The sequence below is a fragment of the Ahaetulla prasina genome, chromosome 12 (assembly GCF_028640845.1).
Source record: "Ahaetulla prasina isolate Xishuangbanna chromosome 12, ASM2864084v1, whole genome shotgun sequence".
Taxonomy (NCBI): Eukaryota; Metazoa; Chordata; class Lepidosauria; order Squamata; family Colubridae; genus Ahaetulla; species Ahaetulla prasina.
Window position 1 is genome coordinate 3257501 of NC_080550.1, and position 12108 is coordinate 3269608.

Sequence of the window (12108 nt, forward strand, 5' to 3'; positions counted from 1 at the left end):
AACTTATTTACTCAGAGCTTTGTTTCCAGAAAGTTTGGTTCTTCAGTTAGGTATGTGCCAGATTGTGTGGTGTGTGTGTGTGTGTTTTTTTTCTTTTACCATTGTGCTTAAAAATAATTTCCCTATGCCCAATGGAACTTTGTCACAAAGAGCTGTTGCAGTCTCCAGTTGCAATTGTGTGTACATTTCCCTAGGAGTAAGAAGTGCTGCACACAATGGGGCTTCTACGCATGCATGTGTGTGGGTGGAAGGTCGGAGGGGATTTGGGGTGAGTAATGAATGTGTGTGTTTGCAGCCCCTGAAAATCGACGCATGCTGACGTCACTAAAGGTCAAAGAGAAGCTGAAATATTTTGCATTAAACAGCCATCGAGGGGAAACATAATCTTCTATTTTAGTTTTACATGGAATACGAAGGAATATAATTTGCCTTAAAGGAACAGCTTGGTTTTACATCATATGATCTCTCTCTCTCTCTCTCTCTCTCTCTCTCTCTCTCTCTCTCTCTCTCTCTCTCTTTCTTTCTCTTTTTCTTTCTTTCTTTCGAAAACGTTGCTGTAAAGACCAGTAAATTAAGGGAGAATGCAAAATGTCTCCTTTTCTGATTGTACTGTTTTGTACCGTCATTGTTCTTTTTTTTTTTTTATGATGATGATGATTTCTGCCTTTGTACCCTGAATGTGTAAGAAGATTGCTGGTGAGACTTGTAAAACAATTATATAGCAGACCTGGGTTGCATTCTTGTGAAATGTTAATGCTATTTGCTTCGACTGAGAATGAATGGGAATTGTCTGATCTCCTCTATTCTTTCATTGGCAGTTAACGAGCATTGGATTGTCAAATCATGGACTGGGCCCACCTTACATTTCTTTTGGTTCCCAGGGTGGGGGAGGGGGCAAGAGATGGGTCCAGTCTGAAGAACATCAAGTCTAAAGAATAGACAACTTACGGGAAATCTCAACCATTTTCAGGAACATAGAAGGAAGCTACAAGGAAAATGACCAATAAATATTTTACAGGTCAACAGAAAGTAGGGCCAGATATGACCAAGATGCATTCAGCTACTTAAGATGTTCATTTAAATGTTAGAAAAACTTCCCGAAAAGCTTCCATCATAGTCTACTACAGAAGTTGTGGGTTTCTGAAAACTTTTAAGAAGCTGGACAGCGACTTCTTGATGATGGTCTGATTAATAGACTAGCAGAGTTGGAAGCGACCTTGAAGGTCTTCGAATCCAACCACCTGCTCAAGGAGGAGACCCTATACCAGGGATGGCTTACCTTTTTGTCACTGTGTGCCGAAAGCACGCACAACAGCATGCAACAGTGCGCCTGTGTGCCCACACCCATAATGCAATGCACGTCCTGCCCCTTGCACTCCCCCCCATGTACGCAAGCAAGCAAGCATGCCATAGGTTCACCATCATGGCCCTATACCATTTCAGACAAGTGGCTATCCAGTCTCTCTTCTTGAAAAGCTCCAGTGCTGGAGCATCCACAACTTCTGGAGGCAACCCTTCCATTGACGAATTGTTCCCACCGTCGGGACGTTTCTCCTTAGTTCTAGGTTGCTTCTCGTCTTGATTAGTTAATCTTCCTGCAGATTGGAGAGAATTGTATGAGATGTTCCTTACGGTCTTCTTCCATCTCCACAGTTACATGATCTTAGATTGCATTGGGTTTTGTTTTGTTTTTTCCCCTAGATGCAATGACCTTTCGAAATGAGGCAAGAGGATGCCAAGAGATTCAACGGCTGAATCTCTTCTCTACTGCACAGTACATTGTGTAGTGGGTGGGTGGGTGGGAGGGGGGGCATACTGGAGAAACAGGTAGAAACCTTGCATGCATGTCTGTCCAGAGCCCGGCTCCTATGTTCTCCCTAACCCTTTTTTTTTTTTTGCCTCAGGACAATGAGAAATAGTCTACCAACTACTTTCCATTTAAGAGTAACAGAGTTGGAAGGGATCTTGGAGGTCATCTAGTTCAACCCACTGCTCACGCAGGAGGCCTGTACTAGGGATTCGAACCGCTGAACTGCCAACCTTTCTGATTGACAAGCACAGTGTCTTAGCCACCGAGCCACCTAGTCAGACGCAAATAACTCATGATGCATCCAGGGACGAGGAGCTGTAGGACCATCAGACTCCTGGAGGGTCTGCTAAGAAAGGGAAGGTATTTTGACCCATGTCTCTGATGACGGGGCGGTGGGGTGGCTCAGCGGTTAAGAGGCTGGGCTTGTTGGCTGGAAAGCGGGCAGCCTGGGTTCGAAACCAGAGCGCTTAGGCGATGGGGTGAGCTCCCGTCCTCATCCCAGCTCCTGCCCACCTAGCAGTTTGAAAGGATGCAAATGCAAGTAGATAAATAGGTACCATTTGGATGAGAATATAACAGGTTCTGTGAATCCTGCTGGCCACATGACTGCAGAAGTGTCTTCAGGCAGCGCTGGTTCAGTGGCCTTGAAACGGACATGAGCACTGCCCCTTAAAGTCGGCAATGGCTAGTGGAGTAAAAATACACAGGGTGTCGTGTCCCACTCCTCCGCTGACGGCTGGGTCCGGGAAATCCGAATCAGGCGTGCCTCTGCAGCTCTGCCCAAAGTCCTAGCAAAGTCCTCAGAGCAGGCAGGAGACCAGTAAGTGACTTCAGCAAGATAAGTTTGACTTTTTGCCTGACTCAGAGACTGCCAGAAAGTAGCTCCTTTATATAGGCCATGGGGTGTGGCACCATGACTCAGCACTCATTAAGGCCTGCCCCTCCCTTCCCTCTGTAGCCTCCGCCTCTCCAATCTTCTGATGCGAGGGTCACACCAATCAGCTGTTCTTGGGAGTAAACCCTCCTCAGGCTCACCTGCTGTGGAGGAGGGGGAGGGGTCTAGCTGCTCCGTTTGCCTGGGCATGGAGTCAGGGCTGGGGCAGGGAGATTCTCCTTCTGCAGTTTGTGTGGGCATGGAGCCAGGACTGGGACCGGGAGGCATACATTCCTCAGTGTGCGGGAGCAGGTAAGAAGGCCCCGGCTGCTCTGAGGGCGGGCAAGACACAACACAGGGACTCTTCTGTGGAGATTCTCAGTCATCCAGGTTGTGGTTGTTGCAAAGGTGCTTTATCCAAGGGGCAACTGGACTTTCTTGATTTTTCTTTGAAAACATTTTGCTTCTCATCCAAGAAACTTCTTCAGTGTGTGTGTGTGATACATATTATTACCTACTGATAAAAGAGTCTGTGGAGATTCTCAGTCATCCAGGTTGTGGTTGTCGCAAAGGTGCTTTTTCAAGAGGCAACTGGACTTTCTTGATTTTCTTTGAAAACATTTCGCTTCTCATCCAAGAAGCTTCTTCAGTGTGTGTGTGATACATATTATTACCTACTGATAAAAGAGTCTGTGGAGATTCTCAGTCATCCAGGTTGTGGTTGTTGCAAAGGTGCTTTTTCAAGAGGCAACTGGACTTTCTTGATTTTCTTTGAAAACATTTCGCTTCTCATCCAAGAAGCTTCTTCAGTGTGTGTGTGTGATACATATTATTACCTACTGATAAAAGAGTCTGTGGAGATTCTCAATCATCCAGGTCACGGTTGTCCCAAAGGTACTTTTTCAAGAGGCAACTGGACTTTCTTGGTTGTTCATTGAAGACGGTTTTGCTGAAGAAACTGCTTGGATGAGAATATAACAGGTTCTGTGAATCCTGCTGGCCACATGACTGCAGAAGTGTCTTCAGGCAGCGCTGGTTCAGTGGCCTTGAAACGGACATGAGCACTGCCCCTTAAAGTCGGCAATGGCTAGTGGGTAAAATACACAGGGTGTCGTGTCCCACTCCTCCGCTGACGGCTGGGTCCGGGAAATCCGAATCAGGCGTGCCTCTGCAGCTCTGCCCAAAGTCCTAGCAAAGTCCTCAGAGCAGGCAGGAGACCAGTAAGTGACTTCAGCAAGATAAGTTTGACTTTTTGCCTGACTCAGAGACTGCCAGAAAGTAGCTCCTTTATATAGGCCATGGGGTGTGGCACCATGACTCAGCACTCATTACGGCCTGCCCCTCCTTCCTCTGTAGCCTCCGCCTCTCCAATCTTCTGATGCGAGGGTCACACCAATCAGCTGTTCTTGGGAGTAAACCCTCCTCAGGCTCACCTGCTGTGGAGGAGGGGGAGGGGTCTAGCTGCTCCGTTTGCCTGGGCATGGAGTCAGGGCTGGGGCAGGGAGATTCTCCTTCTGCAGTTTGTGTGGGCATGGAGCCAGGACTGGGACCGGGAGGCATACATTCCTCAGTGTGCGGGAGCAGGTAAGAAGGCCCCGGCTGCTCTGAGGGCGGGCAAGACACAACACAGGGACTCTTCTGTGGAGATTCTCAGTCATCCAGGTTGTGGTTGTTGCAAAGGTGCTTTTTTCAAGAGGCAACTGGACTTTCTTGATTTTTCTTTGAAAACATTTCGCTTCTCATCCAAGAAGCTTCTTCAGTGTGTGTGTGTGTGTGTGTGTGTGTGATACATATTATTACCTACTGATAAAAGAGTCTGTGGAGATTCTCAATCATCCAGGTCACGGTTGTCCCAAAGGTACTTTTTTCAAGAGGCAACTGGACTTTCTTGGTTGTTCATTGAAGACGGTTTTGCTGAAGAAACTGCTTGGATGAGAAGCGAAACAGTCTTCAAAGAAAAACCAGGAAGTCCAGCTGCGCTCTTGCACAGGGGGCTTTGGGATACACAGGGACTCCTTCACCTTCGATGATTATCATGGGGATGAGAAGGAGTGGTGGGGCCGTCCCCTTCCCCATCTCTGCGGGGCCCACAGCCCGTCCTGTGATTTTTACGGCTTTCAGCTCAAAATGCTTTCTAACCGAGCACAAAATTGTGCTCATTGACCTACATATATTTCCCCCACGCTCCCGATCTGAAAAGCACATTAGTGTGTTGTTATAGTGACAAAAGCAGCTGGCAGTTCCTGGAACCCTATGGAGGTGTCCTTAATCTTGCCTCCGGTGAGGATTTTTCTTGGGTTGTTCTCAGACGATTAACTGAGGCTTAGGCGTATATCTGGGTGACTTTGAGCCAGGTGGGCGACGCATGGCTCGCCCACTTAATCCAAGTCAACGGAGAATGGGTCCAGAGATGGCAGCGCCTCCCGGGGGAAAAAAACGATGAAAGCAATTCCCGGCATGAACAAATCCTTAGTACAGGTAGTCCTCGACTTATATAACAGTTTATTTGCTCACCGTTCAAAGTTACAACAGTTCTGAGAAAAGGGACTTGCGTTACGACCAGGGGTGAACTCCGGCAAGTTCTGACAGGTTCTGGAGAACCGGTAGCGGAAATTTTGAGCAATTCAGAGAACCGGTAAATACCACCTCTGGCTGACCCCAGAGTGGGGTGGGAATGGAGGTTTTGCAGTATCCTTCCCCTGACACTCCCACCAAGCCATGCTCGCCAAGCCATGCCCACAGAACCGGTAATAAAAAATAATTGGATTTCACCACTGGGTACGACCGTTTTTCGCACCTGTGACCGTTGTAGTGTCCCCATAAAGTCAGAAATTTGGCCACTGACTCATGACGGCTGCAGCATCGCCATGGCCACGTGATCCAAATTCAGACGCTTGGCAAGTGGTTCGTATTAAAGACGGTAGCAGCATCCCGGGATCACGTAATTCCCTTTTGCGACCTGAGCAGCCAAGTCCAGGGCAGGGGTGAAATCTACTTACCTTCCTTACCAGCTCGGCAATGCAGGCACCCCGCCCACATGTCACATGTGTGTGCAGACCTTCTGCACATGCGCCAAACCTGCGCATGTGCAGAAGGTAAAAAACACATTACTTCTGTGGTTAAAATCAGGAAGTAATGACACCTGGGTAGGTGGGCGGAGCTTCACTCCGCCATCACTACCGGATCGGGCAATCCGGTCTGAACCGGGAGCATTTTACCCCTGCATTTTTGATGATGTCTGGGCGGGTGGGTGGAGCCTCCCACTGCTGCCACTACTGGTTCTCCCGAACTGGGGCGAACCGGGAGCACCCCACCACTGATTTACAGGTGAACACTGCTGCTTCCCCAGGTTTTCCATTTTAAAAAGCCTGAAATATTTTCCTTTTTAAAAAGCCGTTTAAAGAGAGCTCGAAAGGTCCACAGTAGAAAGGGGTGGGCTGCCCACGCCTTTCTGTGGCCTCTGCCTTTCTGATGAATCTGCAAAACCACGTGCAACCCTGTGAAAAAAGAAAACACCGAAATTTCTTCTCCCGGGACCGTCTGACGCTTCGGGGGACAATCACCTTCTGATTCAGCTCAACCCTAAAGCTTTTTCAGGCTTCCTACCCATATATGGTCAACACATTCACGGAAGGAATGTCAGCGAATCAGGTGAGCTGTCACTCAAAGGGAACCTCGCTGAGCAGGAAACAAAACCACAGGAAGAATGACTGTGCAGAACGAGAACTCGGCCAGTAGGAGCGAAGCAGCAACCACGGTTGCCTTTTATGGTTAAAAAGGGGAGAAAAAAATAGCAATAATAAACGAGCCTTTGCTGCAATCCGAATCTACCCTTCAGTCAAATTTAGCCAGCGGTGGTCAAATGACTTAATAAGCCCGAGGTAGAAGCATCATTTATGCATTTATTTGTCTCAGGTGTGCAATGCTTTTTTTTTTTCCCTTATAAGGAAAGGTGTTTTTTTGTCCTCCATAAATAATGTTCATGTCCTTGATTTATGACCATAATGGAGTCTGTCCATTCGGGTCGTAGCAATAGCATTTAGACTTATATACTGCTTCATAGTGCTTTACAGGCCTCTCTAAACTGTTTACAGAGTCGGCCTCTTGCCCCCATCAATCTGGATCCTCATTTGGCCCACCTCGGAAGGATGGAAGGCTGAGTCAACCTTGAGCCTGGTGAGATTTGAACTGCCAAATTGCAGGCAGCCGGCAGAAGTCTCCTGCGGTACTGCCCTCTAACTACTGCGCCACCTCGGCTCATAAGTCACGACAATGGTAAGGCGAATTACCCACGTGACCGGGCTGATTTTGCAACAGTTTTTGTTTGAAGTTACGACGGACCCCCGAAAAAGGGACTCCCAAGCCAGATTTGAAGTTGTAAAATTCGCACATATCCCCCACAATTTGGGTGCACAGAAACAGCTCGCGTGTACTGCTGTTTGTGGAATCCCACGGTTAAGGGATTGCAATTTCCCCCCCAAAAAATTAGTGTTTATTTCTGGTTTTTGGCAAAAAAATCACACCATGATGAATAGTAGGTTTGCTGAACAACCGCAGTGTTCAGTTTATGACTGTGGTGTCGCTCAATGACTGCTGCAAAAAAAGCTTGTAAAATCGGCCACAGTTACACGATGGTCTGTTTTTATGACTGTCATAACCAATGACCGAAATTGCAGGCTGAATTACAGTCATAAATTGAAGACTGCCTAATTCCATCTCTGCACGCTGTATCTACAGTATAGAAGTGGCAGCACCTTAATGAGTTATAGATTATGGGGCATTCTAGAAGTATTCATAAGTAGCTTCTGGGATCTGTCCACCTGGATATCGCAGGATCCAATCGGAGTGAAAAAAGTAAGGTTCTACATTTAGGCCAAAAAACCCAAAATGCACAGGTACCGTATATGTGGTACCTTGCTCAATAGTAGTACCTGTAAGAGGGATCTTGGAGTCCTAGTGGATAACCATTTAGATATGAGCCAGCAGTGTGCAGCAGCTGCTAAAAAAGCCAACACAGTTCTGGGCTGCATAAACAGAGGGATAGAATCAAGATCACGTAAAGTGTTAGTGCCACTTTATAATGCTTTGGTAAGGCCACTGTTATGTATTCATGTTTGTACCTTTAAATATTTGAGCGGGAAATCAGCACGTTGCTGATTGGTCGAAGCCTCCAGCAGAACTGTATAAAAGGAGAGGTTTTTCCCCCAGCCTGTTGCTGGGTTCACCCTATATTAAAGAGCTGTTGTCACTACCCTGGTCTCCAGCCTCGTTACTTCCCGAACTTAACATTGGCGGCGGTGGGATCTCGAGGCTAAGGAGAACCAGAACCGAGCTGAAGCACGCACGATAGAACCGAACCCAGCAAACCCAGGGCAGAAAAACGGAGATGGCCAGTTACACTCCGCCCGCACCGTTTGACCCGGCCAAAGAGAAATGGGGAACGTATATGACCCGTTTCGAAAGCTTTCTAGAAGCCAACGAACTGCATGGAGTTCCAGATAACCGAAAGAGGGCTTATTTCCTAAGCCACTGCGGTCCGGAGGTCATCGACATCGCGGAAGCCCTGGCAGAGCCAACGCGCCGTTGCAGTCGGTGTCTGGCCAACTTTACAGACTTTACTAAGAAACCACGCGCTGCGCCGTCCAAATTGCGGCGGTTTGAATTCGAGAGCGAAGGCAGATGGAGGCGAATCCATGGCGACTACATGGCCGCCCTAAGAAGGCGTCAAGGACTGCGGATACCGTGACCTGGGCGAGGTGCTCCTCGAGCAACTCATCCGAGGTCAAAGACATCCGATTGGCGGCGGCTGCTGGCAAAGCAACCTCACGCTAGCCAGCGCTCTGGGCGAAGCCAGAGCACATGAAATGTCATCCCAGCGGCAGACACTGCAGAAGCCGGTCCCACAAAGGCGGCGCGAAGGCAACTCCGGTGCACCAGGAGGAGGTTCAGACCGAATCCGGCGGTGAAGATGAGGAAGGGTCTGCCGCACAGAGAAACGCGACAAAGGGGACCGAGCGAATGCGGAAGCTGCGGGGGTCAACACCAGCGCCAACGCTGCAAGTTTAAAGGCGCGACATGTCGGTGTGTGGGAAGAAAGGGCACCTAGCTCAAGTTTGTCGAGCGGCCCAACCTTCCGCCGAAAATTCAAATCGGCCAATCAGGCGCGGAATCGGCAAGGCGGCCCGCGATTGGCTCAAACAAAAAGCGCGGATTCAACCAACACTGTGTCATAGGCGCGCCTCGACAAAGTGGAGAAGAAGATCTTCACCAAGCCAAAAATAGAGGGTGTGCGGTGCGGCTTGAAGTAGACACGGGATCAGCGATCACCATCATGTCCTGGGACACTTTGGCGAAGTCGCTGCCGTCCGTCATGACGCCACCTGCAAGCACAACGGCTACGAGTGCACGACTACCAGGGAATCGCATCCCTGTTCGAGGACCACCTCCGTCCGAGTCGATACGGTCCATAAAAGACCCTGCCCATCACGATCGTCGAAGGAACTCTGCCCAGTCTGTTGGGACTAGACTGGTTTCGTGCCCTGGGCATGGGGTGACTGGCATCTACAGAAGTGACTGTAACCTGAAAGACATCCTCTTTAACGAGTTTGAAGATGTCTTCAAGGACTGCCTGGGCAAGTACAAGGGGACCCCTATTTCCTTCAACTTAGACCCCAGGTAGCCCCATTAGGCTTAAGGCGAGAGAGGTCCCTTTTGCCCTAAAACCAAAAATCGATAAGGAGCTGGATAAGCTCATTAATCAGGGATTTTGGTGCCAGTCGATCACGCAAAGTGGGAGCGCCAATCGTCACCCCATAAAACCGGACGGGTCAATTAGAATTTGCGCTGACTACAAGGCGGCTTAACAAAGCCTTACAGAAAAGCGCTTACCGGTTCCCGTGGTGCAACACTTATTGCACTCTTTGGGGCAAGGGCAAGTCTTTGCAAAGTTAGACTTGGCCCAAGCCTACCAACAACTGCCAGTAGCGCCCGCTGGCGAAGCCCAAACGATTGTGACGCACAGGGGGCCTTCAAGTGCACCGATTGCAATTTGGGGTCAGTGTGGCACCAGGGCTGTTCAAAACCTGATGGAGCGACTACTGCAGGGCTCCCAGGGTAGTTCCCTACTTGATGATGTCCTAATTTCAGGGAAAACATGGAGGAATTGGGGAGGCGGTTAAGAAAGGTCTTGAGCATTTTCCGGACAGCGGATTAAAAGTCAAGACAAACAAATGCCAGATAGGGTCGAATCCGTCGATTTCTTGGGCTACGGATAGACAAGAAAATTCACCCTACTGAGAGCAAGGTTAAGGCAATTAGGAAGGCTCCAGCGCCCAAAAACAAAGCAGAGCTGCAGGCATTCCTGGGATTGGTTAATTTTACGCGGTCTTTTAAAGAACAAAGCAACCGTTCTTGGAACCGCTGCATAGGCTCTTAGGAAAAATACTGTTTGGTCTTGGGAAAGTCAGAAAATAGGGCTTTTGAAGCAGTAAAGAACCTGCTCTCAAGTGATAGCCTGCTCATCCAATATCACGACTCATTACCCTAGTGCTGGTTTGCGATGCCTCCCTTATGGGGTGGGGCTGTACTCAGCCATAGACTTCCAAAGCGGCACAGAAGCCCCTATAGCGTTCTACTCTAGATGTCCTCCCCAGAGAGGAACTACAGCCAATTAGACAAAGAAGCACTAGCCATTGTGTCAGGGGTCAAAAATTCCATGAGTATGTCTTTGGGCGGAATTTTGAAATCGTGACTGACCACAGACCGCTACTAGGATACTGGCTGGCGACCGCCCAGCTGTGGCACTTTCGCCACGCTTGACCCGATGGACTATATTCTTAGCCGCTTACTGCACAAGCTGCAGCATCGACCAGGAAAGAAGTGGGGCATGCAGGCGCGTTAAGCCGATGCCCACTACCAGGGGCGACCGAAGACCCCACTCCGGGGACGCCCATCCTACTTATTGACTCGTTGGACTCTGGCCCCGTCACATCTAAGGAAGTGGCTCGGGCATCATACCGGGACATTGTGTTAAGGACTGTACTCGGTTGCGTACAGAGAGGGTGGCCCGCTGCGCGCAGTTCAAAGAATTTGTTAAAAAAACGAGATGAGCTCTCGGCTCAAGGGGTGCCTGTTATGGGGTGATCGTGTAATAATTCCTGATAAGTTAAGGGAAAGGTATTGGACCTCCTCCACGAGGTCACCCAGGATCGTAAGGATGAAGGGTTAGCTAGAAGCTATGTATGGTGGCCACTCATGGGCAGAGATTGCTGAGAGGGTAGGAAATGCCAAGGTTGCCAAGAGTCCAGACCTCTACCCCCAAGGGCCCCAGTCAGAGAAGGGGAAAAGCCCCAAGGGCCCTGGTCAAGAATCCACATTGATTTTGCTGGCCCTTTCCACGGCCAAACATTCCTAGTGGTTGTGGATGCATTTTCCAAATGGTTGGAGATCATACTTATGAAGTCCACTACGGCCGAGCAATCGCAACCCTCGCCACCTATTCAACTCACGGGTTGCGGACACTCTGGTGTCCGACAATGAGCCCCAATTCACGGCAGCCCAGTTTGAAGAATACCTGGCAGAGGAAGGCATCCGACATGCCCTCTCTGCGCCTTTCCACCCTGCGTCGAATGGCCTTGCAGGCGTTCCGTCCGGGCGCTAAGGAGGCGTGTCCAGGCTCAAGCCAGGTGACTGGCAAACAAAAATAGACTTTTTCCTGGCCGTCAGCACAGAACCCCAAGCACGGCCACGGGAAAAGCCCAGCCGAATTGCTAATGGGCGGAAACTCCGGTGCCCACTTGACCGTTTGAACCCCATTACACCCGAGGGTTACAAGGGGAACTAGAAAAGACAAGGAAATGAGCATAGGCGACGGGTGTGGGCCCGAAACTATGGGGACGGCCCGAGTTGGTTCAGGACAAATAATAAAGATAACGGCCCAAAATCGTCGTGGTAGAGCTACAGACAACCGAGTGTGGGCGCCACATAGATCAGTTAAGAAGCGAATAACTGACCAAACCGAACCAAAGAAACAGATCATGACCAATACCAATTTGAATCACAGCTGACAATGACCGGGGGCGCAAGACTTAGCTGAGGTCCCAGAGTTCCAGCGCGCCATCAGGTCCCGAGGAAGCAGCAGGAGAGTTCAAAATTAATCCAAGGCGGATGGCCAAGAAAAAGAGTCGGCCAATAATCCGGAGCCCGTTGGCCCAGAGAAAGAGCTGGGAGGAGAAAACAGCCCCTCCGACCAGCTCAAAACACCACACAGAACTGAACCGCGCAGGTCAGAAAGAACTAGGAGACGCCCAGGTTATTTGCGTGACTATGTCGAAAAATAACATGTAAATAAATATGTAAATAGAGGCAAAGTGTTTTCTGGGAGGGGAGGAGTGTTATGTATTCATGTTTGTACCTTTAAATATTT

At 49.3% G+C, this 12108-nt stretch overlaps 1 protein-coding gene across 1 annotated transcript in view; it reads right to left on the reverse strand.

Annotated features, from left to right (window-relative positions):
- The window catches only part of KLHL36 (kelch like family member 36), a 29072-nt gene extending 26172 nt beyond the window's left edge, over positions 1-2900 (reverse strand). The window contains exons 1-2 of the mRNA XM_058155306.1: positions 2368-2900; positions 1436-1595 (exon numbers count right to left, since the gene is read on the reverse strand). The gene's annotated coding sequence lies outside the window, so the exon portion shown is untranslated. The remainder of the gene's footprint in view (positions 1-1435; positions 1596-2367) is intronic.
- Positions 2901-12108: the final 9208 nt, after the last annotated feature.